At 38.7% G+C, this 10,514-nt stretch overlaps 1 pseudogene; it reads right to left on the reverse strand.

The window, feature by feature from the left end:
* Window positions 1-308: 308 nt before the first annotated feature.
* On the reverse strand, window positions 309-10,162 carry LOC106296297 (annotated as a pseudogene).
* Window positions 10,163-10,514: the final 352 nt, after the last annotated feature.

The following is a 10,514-nucleotide window of genomic DNA, read 5'->3' on the forward strand; positions in this document are numbered from 1 at the left end:
CTTTTTGACAAATATTTCAATTACAATAAATAAATAATAAAAAGAGACGAGCATATGAGATTATTTTTTGTCCTAGGAGAGCATCTCACCATTTGATTCTTCTCCTCGTCTTGCTGCTCCATCTTTGGACAAAACCCTAACTTGTTCAGCAATGTTCTTTCAACTTTTTTCTTTTGTTTTATATTTAGTTTACATATATCTATTATATAAAGTAGGATGTATCAAAATTAGTAATGTAGAAACGTAAAAAAAAATTATACAAACCTAAAGCATATAATTAAATGATATTTTTCTTTCAAAAGGGAAAGTTTATTAGAAAAAACTGAATTAATATTTGTTTATTTACCATAATACGGAAACTATTTGAAAAATGGTAAAATTATATTGTAACATTTTGGCGTTTATTTCTCGATGCCTTGCTGCAGGTACTGTATCAAGTCGTAACCAAAAGTGGTCCATTTGTTGTAGGCATCGGTACATACATTGATCATGAAGTGTGCAGCTTCACGCTCACTCATCTCAGGATGAAATCTCTTGCGAAGTTTCTCAATTGGATTTCCTCAGCTAAAGCAAGGCAATCCACTCTCCACCATCATTTCCACTGTACTAATGATCCCCTCCATGTACCGGCGAGCAGCCAAGTAACCCTGAACACACAAGCTATAACGAGAGAGAGTATAGAACCCTCTCAGAACCTCTCTTTGGAATTAGGTCAATAAGACAACGTGTGGAGGAAGTTTTTACCTCACAAACTGATGCCAAGTTTCGCTCTTCATATCACCTGATGGATCAAGCAACTGTGTCATCTCGTGGCTCAGTTTGAAATGTGCGCTCTCAAAACGCATGTTTCCACCAGGGGAAGTTTCGAAAATGAAACCAAAGTCAATGTGAACAAGCCTTCCGATGCTACATTCATAACAAAAAAAAAAATGTAATGGTTATTTCATGAAATGATTCAGAAGAGAGGTTTATCATACTTGTCGAAGAGGAGATTTCCGTTGTGTCTGTCTTTAGGCTGGAGTAAGAGACTCGCCACCGCGTAACCAGCACTACTGGTGAGGAAGTTACCCCGTGCAGTTTCAAAGGAGGGTGAGCCAACGGGTCCAAACTCTTGTTGAAAGATCTCATACAAGCCTCCATCGGTTGATTCACCCATTTGACTTCTGCTTCTTGTATATGGCACTACCTGTTATAAAAAGAAAAAAATAATAAAACACACAACTCACATTTGGATTGAGAAATGCGAATGAGTTAGAACATACCTCAATGATCCCCCTCCCAGCCCCAGTTGGAAGTACTCCATATGGAAAAAGATAAAGATTAAGACCAACCGCTTCAAATATGTCTCTAAGAAGTGATATCACTTGAAGGGCAAGAACATCTTGACGACAATCATCTCCAACCTAATGAAACAAGAGAGGATTAGGTTACCTTATATTTATATACCAACCGGTGCAGCACATATAAGTCTTCAGCTAACACTGGCATAACAAAAAGGAGTGTATAGAAGCGAAAGATAAAATAAATGGGAGAGGCAACAAGAGGAAAGGTGTATCTATCTATGTTTGGTCACTATGTAACAATTACAGGAGACCAGTTTTCAGATCGGCTCATAAACTTAGCAAAATGTATATATGCATAAGCTTACCTTGAAAATACAAGCCTGTGGTTTCACATCATTATGGTTCCCATCACGATCGACAACGTTAAAAGTTATCATGATAGGGACTTTGGCAGCTGATTGAAGGGGTATGCCACTGTCTATTTGGATACCCTTAACAAGCTTGTTAGGAGCCGTAGGCAAATAAAGGTCTTCTCCTTGAATTTTGATTTTCTCCAACTCCCTGCCACATAAAATACTATAGTTCATGTTGCATGTTAACGCGCAGATTCATTTGTACCATTATATCCAGTAACAAAAATTTAATATTAGAATGCTACCTCCTGATACCAGCTCTTCGTTCTTCCTTTGGAAGAGGAAATAACGCCCCAGATATGGAGGTGACCTTTTCAAAGAAGTCAAACTCTCTATTGAACAAGTCCAAGGCCTTGAGAGTAAAACCATCGATGATATGCTGTCGAACCTCGGCCAAGCTTGCTTGGAATGATGCATTCTAAAATATAACAGAGACAACCCCATGAGCACAGAGTGTTACAGCCAACATACTATTGGCCTTTTCATGTTTTATGACTTGGTCTTATCAATGCTATCTCCAGAAGATTAGTTTCAAGAAAAAGGTAAAATATAAAAGCAGAACAATAGACCATCATGAAACCAATTTTGAAATTTATTGGGATAATTTGCATGTTGTGAATAATAAATCTCATCAGTTGCATAGTTACTTAATTGGACAAACAATACTACGGTAAATATTCTACACTGAAGTTGAAACCAATGCTATAAGTACAAAAGGGGTAATAGTGAACAAAACCTTATCGAAAGCACCATCTTTCACTGTTTCCTGAAAAGACTCGCCCTGGCAGTATATAAAACAGACTTCAGGAATTTAAGAAAAAATAAATGGTCTATTGGTTTCAACAAAATTGATCTTTCGCAAACACCACAAAATTAAACTCACCTGCAGATGCCAAGTGAGGATATGAGCAAATATGTCACTTCTTTGGGCAGCCCTCAGAAGATACCCTTCAACCAGCCTCTGTTAGCAAAAAGGTTTAAAAATGAGCATTATAACCAGTGAGAGGAAACAAATATCAAGTACATATCACACAACATCAAGCCCCTGGAGATATGTAAATTTTCACAACTTTTGAAGATCAATTAGAAAAACATACAACTGAGAGCCTAACGAGAAGAAGAACAGGCTTGGCTTCTGAAAAATGTGTGACTGATAGACGAACACAGATTTGAAAAACAAAAAAAACGAGGAAAGAAAGAGTGATCTGTAGATTTTCACTTTAAGACTTACCCCTTCATCATAGCGCAGAGACTGCACCAACTGTGGCATGAAGAAAGTGACTCGCTCAGGGGGGTGGGACTCTAAAACTCGCAGGACATATGCCATGACACGCGGATGGCCCTTATAATTAGGAGTGAGGAATTCAAGAGCCTGTGTAATTGAACAAGCAGCCCAGTGTGGCAGATGCTGCAACAGCACTGAATTCTCTTCAACAGTTTTAGATGTGAGAAAATATGGCAATGCCTCCGGAATTGTACGAAGATCTACTATATGAGCCTGCAAAAGAGTACTATTGGTGTGAACTTGAAGCCAACATCACTCAGATAATACAAAAAATAGTCATAAATCAGTTTGTGACTTTTTACACCAAGAGATCTGAAGCATGCGTGTATAGTATAACTAACCAATCTAATTGTCATCAAAAAGTTTTATAACTTTGATAAATTAGTCAAATAAAAGTAGCATAAAAGATATTCGTTTGGTATTCATCATGTCTCACTAGTTTTGTTGATATCCTCCTCTTAACTTACTAACAAACTTTCAATATAGTTCACCTCTAACCCAAAATAAAAAAAACAAAAACTGTCTTTTACAAGTCCTAAATGTAATGACCTCTGTAAAATCGTACCTCAACTAGCTGAGTGACTTCGGATTTCAAAGCAATGTTTTCTAGAAATCTTGATACTAATGATATAGCAATCCTTGGATCCACTAAAAAGGCAGTTTTAGCATGTTCAGTCCATTTCCCAGAGCTTACTTTTAGCCGTGAATATGGACTGTCCCTGTACATAAATTGCAAGTTAGAAGACTATCAACAACGTAGGTAGGCAAGAAACCTAATAATTGGAAACACCATAAAGAGGATCTGTTACTTTGAACTAATAGGTTGTGCCCAAACGTCAAGCCTATCAGATTCATGTTGGCAAAGAATAAGAAGCAGTTGCTTCCTCTTCTCCTTTCCCACTGCATAGTTGTCCATTTTACCCCAGACAATCTGTAAACATCCATCCCAAATAAACATCTTTTTTTGCATCCACATGCTTTGTATACCAGCATGAAAGTAGAAAAACTAAAGAGGACAGCTACTATACCAGTTCAGCTAATTTCTCGTTTTCATGAGCTATTTCTTTGGAATCAGATTGGCTAAAATCTGATCGCTCGTTTAACAGATACTGAGCAAAAATTGACACAGATTGAGCCTCACTCTGACAAAAGTTCGGAATGTTTACATCGTACCACTCTGGTTGACGAGAAAACCATCCTAAAGAAGCCCTGGAATACGTTCAAAATACAAGATTATCAGAGATAACGATAAAGATAAAGATCTAAGAAACTCTTAATCTAAACGCCACCTGTGAGACGACTAAAAGCATTGTAATATGTTTAACCAAGCAAATCTACAATGTGACATAAACAGGGGTAACAACAAAAAGTCACCTGTAGATTCGATCTTCCAGCAGTTCAAGTCCATGTCTAAATTTATGCATATTGCCTTGTTTTTGGCATGAGCAGAACTTCAGGCCAAGGAGCATCAAGGAAAAAAAGGTACCAGTCGCTGCCGGGTGGTGGGTAAAGCACCAGTCAAGACTTGTACTCCGTTGTAACAGCCGACCAAACAACAAGAGTTGCTCCACGCTACTATGCCGAACGATCTAAAAAACATGGAAGTAATAAACACAAAATGACTCGGTGTGAAAATTCTAATAATGTTACAAGGACAATAATATCAAACTCAACTAAGATCATAATAAAAAAACTCAGTTACTCGTAACAGTTTTGTTCGTCTTATCTAACTTCAAAGCAGAAATAATGTTAATGGTTTACATACAATTGCTATGCGTAATGTATATAGAATAAGGCCTAACCTCAAAGCGATCTATTAAAAATCCAAGCCATAGTCTGTGAGCGACTATTTGATCGACAGGGTCACTATCAGGTGACTCTTCTGGTTCTCCAGGGGCAAGTTGGGGCTTTAACTTTGCAGCTGGGCCATAGGATCGCACATCAGATGCAAATAGTCCTCGTTTTGAATCAATTGTCCATGTCCAAGCATCAACAAGTTCCGCAAGAACAAGAGATCCCAGTTGTGGAGCAGCAGAAACCAACCAGGTCCAAATGAATACTCCAGTTTCCATAGCATCTGGAGTTAATATATAAGCTGGACTCCAACAAAGGAGACGCAGTAAACGAGAAAACCCCTTGATATCTGTTTTAGGCTCACCAGCCTGCTGCAACAATGAAAAGAAAAAATAGAAAATGTAACCGTATAAGATACTAATTAGCTGGAAGATATGGGAACTACATCTGTCCTTGCTTACCAGATTTGACAGTAGTACTGCTGTTGCCTGAGAACAAGTTTCTCGAAATTGCAACTTGTCAGTAATTCCTCCATTCGTAGAAGTATTAACAATTTGTTGAAGGCTCCGCACAGAACTGTTTATCAACTTGTCAATGCCAATACTGTTTCCCAATCTAACCAAGCCAGAAATTTGTCCGGTATGCTTACACTTATACATTGCATTAACGAAACCAGTACCAAGTATCTCCAAATTAAAGGCTTCAGAAGCTTTTAAATTTTCCCCAGACGCTGCAACTGCTGCATCCATCACAGCTGGAATATTTGCTGTTTTTGTTCCAGACCAAATTTCATTTTCCCCAGTTCCGATCTTTATCTCATTTAGAAGAGAAACCACATCAGTTGTAGTTTGTGTTCGCTGCAATGTGTTTGCCTTGCACAGTTTATCCTGAGATGTATAAACGGAAGTCAATAAATGCATGCAACAAACACTCTGGTGATTCAAGAAAAGAAACAACAAAATAAATCCTAATTCCACTCAAAGTAGCAGCAGGCTGAACCAATATTTTAAGCAATGCATAATCATGAATAGAAAACCATTTAAAAACATCTGCGAGTGACCAGTGAATTAATTCAGAAACATTGAATAATAACAGTGATATAGAGAGAAATTAATAAAAGGAGACCTCACATATTCAAGCATCTCGAGAAAACAGAGGAGCCTAAAGTTTTAAAAGAGATTTAGATGCAGAACAAGGATGTAATAAAGCACTTCCAGACAGAAGTATTTGATTGCAGCAAGGTTCTCGTATCAAAGTGTTCATAAATATATAACCAGGCGTAAAGAAGGAAACCTGAAGCAAACCCTGAATAGTGCATGGAGCATATGAAAGTGATATATAGATCCATTCTCGAACAACTTTTTGGTATAAAGATCGAACGGCAGCAGTCCAAGCAGGATCGTTGACAACCATTGAAGGTGCGTTGTCATGAACAGAGAATAGCAAACTATCCAGACAAGATGAGCTCCAGAGGACCTGCATATATTATTGTTAGCTGATTCATGTTGCATTAAGTAATGCGTGATTGTCAATTATTCCTACCTGGGGAAACTTGTCCCTAATCTGATTCAACAGGTTCACTGAGATATCTCGAATGAGTTCATCTCTCTGTGGCATATTCTTTATGAGGAAGCATGCATGTGCATTCATAGTCGATTCCCTAATACTATCATCTTTCCCAGTAAGAGATATCCGATCTTCCTGAAACCAGATGAACATTTCCATAACATTCATCTACTGCTAGAATGCTTACAAACACAGAAGGAAAAAATATAACAGAAAACCCAAGCTGGTACTGGTGACAGTTGACATAAAGGCCAAACTGCTTATATAAGCTAAGAATTGCCCACCTAATAAACATAATCAGAAAATTACATACCAGCCATGATATTGCTGCTTGAAAGGCTCTATGCACAATTGCAGTCAAACACTGGGAAACAGCATGAGTGAGGTTTGGAGATTTCAGGTACTCGAAGGCACAACTGAAGGCACTTCGAGAGGCAGACACACTTGAGCCACCATTAAGGATACCCCCATTGCTAGTAAAACGTATGATCTCCAAAATGGCTACTGCAAGTAGATAGGTAGCCTTCACCCCTGAATAAAAGAAAGACAACTGTTTAGTCATTGTACTCGTTGGACCAACAACATTGCTATATATCTAAAGCTAACAATATTGCCATATTTCTAGATATCGAATTCAGACACATCGCATATGTTGGACCTGAGATAGTGTTCAGTGCTGAAACTTCAACTCGACCACCCAAGGCAATTGCAAGAGCAGTTCTCTGGGTTGAAGCTACTTTCTTATTCCCAATTCCTCGAGAACTATCAGAACTACGAAGCGCATTGAGCTCGAATTCGTCTTCAAGCCATTTTACAGAACTGACGACCTACAAAGACCATATACTCAATCAGTTAAAATTAAAACACAGAAATTTTTTGTCTTGGAAGATGTAAACCTCAGTACATAATACATATAAGCTGAGATGGAGCCAGTAAAATGATACGGTCGTTAGGCTAACTTACAAGGGGAGGAGTTCCCTGAGAAATCCTCTGAACAGCAAGAGACCACTGAGTGTTCCACATGTAAGGCCCTCCTGCAGGTTGAGGTTTAACAATAGGAGGCGCTAAGCCAAAAAGGGCTATATAGAACCACAAATTGCGAAACAGTTTCAAAAGTGATGGTTCCACATTTGAAGTAGGATCCAAAGCTGAACATATTTCCGCAACAGCAGGAAGAAGAGGACCTAACATGTCTGCACCACTCCTATAAGAAAATGAAGCACGCATTAAAGGTTCAATCATTCTCAGCAGAAAAAGTGATTTAACATGGAGAAACGTTACTGGATCACTTATTATACTGAGCTATAAGGATAGTCGGAGAGTTAAACATGATTCAATTTCTCTTACTGTTGTGTTGAGTCAAGATTTTGTATTCTATGTTTCTCTATTTAACACCAATGAAAAATAGATTTATACAAAATAGGATCACATAAATGGTTAATTACCCTCCAGTTTTAGACTCAGAAGCCAGGCTTACATCCGAACATAAGGAAAGCAGCCGATGGCGATAGTCTGCTCGACGTTTTGTATTCATAAGACCATTAGCAATTGTAAGAAAGCCTGCAGCAAGAGTCTGCAATCCAGTTACACATGTAAGCATTAGTGTAATAGGAAAAATCAAAAAGAAAACACAGAAAATGAACCAAGTATCAGATTGCATTATACCTCTATGTGCTCAGTTCTAGATTTTGGTTCTGATGTTTTGCTTTCCACAGATGCTACCGTCAATACTTCTCTCAAGTAACCTCTAGTCATCAGAACTACTGTCTCGCGGTAGGACTTCTCAAATCCTAATATTGCTATCCGAGAAACAGCATCAAGAAGCTACATATAAGTGGGCAATATATGCATAAGTAAATATGCCAAAAAAGAGAAAAAGGAAAAATATATATGTAGTCGTTCTATTGCCAAAGTTTGAGAAAGTTATCACTTGAAATGGAGCCATACTTGGAGTCGAAAAGATCCAGGAGTTGAAGTATCACCCTCTTCTAGGCTATCAATAAAAAATGGGAAAACCATGTCCGCTACTTCAGGCTTTTTAACAGCAAGGCTGATATCAGCAAGCAGCTTTATAACATTCAGCCGTACAGTAGGATCTTCCTTCTCTCTACCAACCTGAGGTCAAATGATTAGGTTTATTAAGAGTGCAACACAAGAAAGATGACTAATCCAGCTACAGGAAAGGTTTAGAGTAACCTGGTCTTCGTAATCATTTGTTTCACGAATCCTTGAAGCTAACCCCACGATGAAGGTGTTCACTAAAGCTCGATCCTTGGCCCAACCAGATTCAATAATCTCACAACAAATATTAGAAACGCTCTCAAAGATATTCCTCTGATCTCTCACCCAAGTATCAGGCTGTTACAAAAATAAGAAACCCCAATCAGAGGAGTTGTGACATGCTGTGTTCAACTATACTTGGGCCCAATAGTCATCACTAGCCTAAATTATGTTTCTTAATTGACTTGCCACAAAACAGAATTACCTGTGCACAGACAGCTAGTACCAGTGGTTTAAGTCGGACAAACAGCCCATGTGGTAAACATCTTCCCTTTGCGACTGCCATTTCCGCAATCCCACTAAGCAGAGATATGAACAGTTCTTCGCAGGCCTTCATTTTCCGCCACACGGATGTCAAACAAGCTTCTGCAGCATCAAACAGCAATGTAAAAGTCTCCATAGCCCGCTTTTTATATGCCTTTCCGTCTGTTTCAAGCGACAAAAGACTCTTGATTTTCATTTTCGCTGCAGCTTGATAAACCAACAGCACTCTAGTTTTCAAAACCGAGTCTTGGTCATTCCTGTCCTGCCTTCTTGACTGTGAAACAAAAGTAAGAAATAAACTCATCATCTAGAAAATCCATACTTCCCAAAAGCTCTTCAAGGTAAGCACCATTACGGCACCAAGACATCTTGTAAGACCTCAATATCACCAATGTCAAGTAGCAACAAAAACAATTACCTTGAGAAATGCAGACATGGACTGAAGCTGCCTCTTAGCTATAGAATTCACCTGATCATAGAGCTTAGAATCAACCTTCACTTTATCCAAAACATGAGCCATCAACTTGAAAGTAATCTCCTGCTTCTCCAAACTCTCGATGGACTCGTCCTCAGAAGAAGCAACTTGCTGCCTAAACACAGAGAAAGATCCTCCACTACATGATGCATTGCTCGCAACGTCAAGGCCATGACTAAACTCCTCATTATGTACTACTGAGTTCGTGCTAAACTTATGGAGCAGCACTGTAATCAACATATCCCCATCAGACTGTTGAATCGATGGGAAACCATTCTGAGAGAGAGCAACCAAGAAAGCCCTAGATATTCCTCGATCCGTGTCCACGTCATCACCGGAAACCATAGCCTCCACTGCAATCTCCACAACAATAGTCCCAAATTGCAGTGACGTACACGACACGTAACCTAGGAAGGCGCAATAGAACTCCGTAATCGACTCCAGCGTGAACGAGCACGGCCAGAACGATCGGCGGAACGAGTTTGGAACAGCCTGGAGGAAATTGATGACGGCGAGTTTGCCGTGATTCTCGGATGTGTCGACGTTCCTGGAGATGATCCGAGCTACGGCCAAAACAGCGTTGAGATGACTCCGAGAGACGATGGCTGATTCGTGCGGACACTGCCGGCAAATCCAAACGAGATTCTCCGAGAAGTTGATCGGATTCTCCTCGATGATTTCGCAAATATCCGTCAATGCCTCCATCTCCGATCAGAATCTCCGATGGCGATGATGATGGGAGAGTCCAGTAATGTGAGTGATGGGTTTGGGTCTAGAGGGAAAATATCTGATGATCAATTCAATTAGCTTTTTTTTAATGTATTACATATGTTGGATAATAATCGGGAAAATTCCTTAAAAATTTTCATTAAGACACGAACTAACTTTTTTATCTATTAAATACACAAACTTTTGAAATTCATAGATTTTACACTTCGCTTTGGACACACGTTGTTAGCAGAAATGATGACGACATTAGTGTTTAACTATGAAATACATGAACTAATTTTTATTTTCTCATAAAATACACAAACTATTTTGGATTCCCGTTTAATACACAAAAGTAATTTTCGTATCCAATTACATAAACAAAATTTTAAATTTTGTAGTTTTTACACATATATGTAGACGACATCAACTATGTTTAACAGAAT

This window comes from Brassica oleracea, chromosome C6 (genome assembly GCF_000695525.1).
Source record: "Brassica oleracea var. oleracea cultivar TO1000 chromosome C6, BOL, whole genome shotgun sequence".
NCBI classification, from domain to species: Eukaryota; Viridiplantae; Streptophyta; class Magnoliopsida; order Brassicales; family Brassicaceae; genus Brassica; species Brassica oleracea.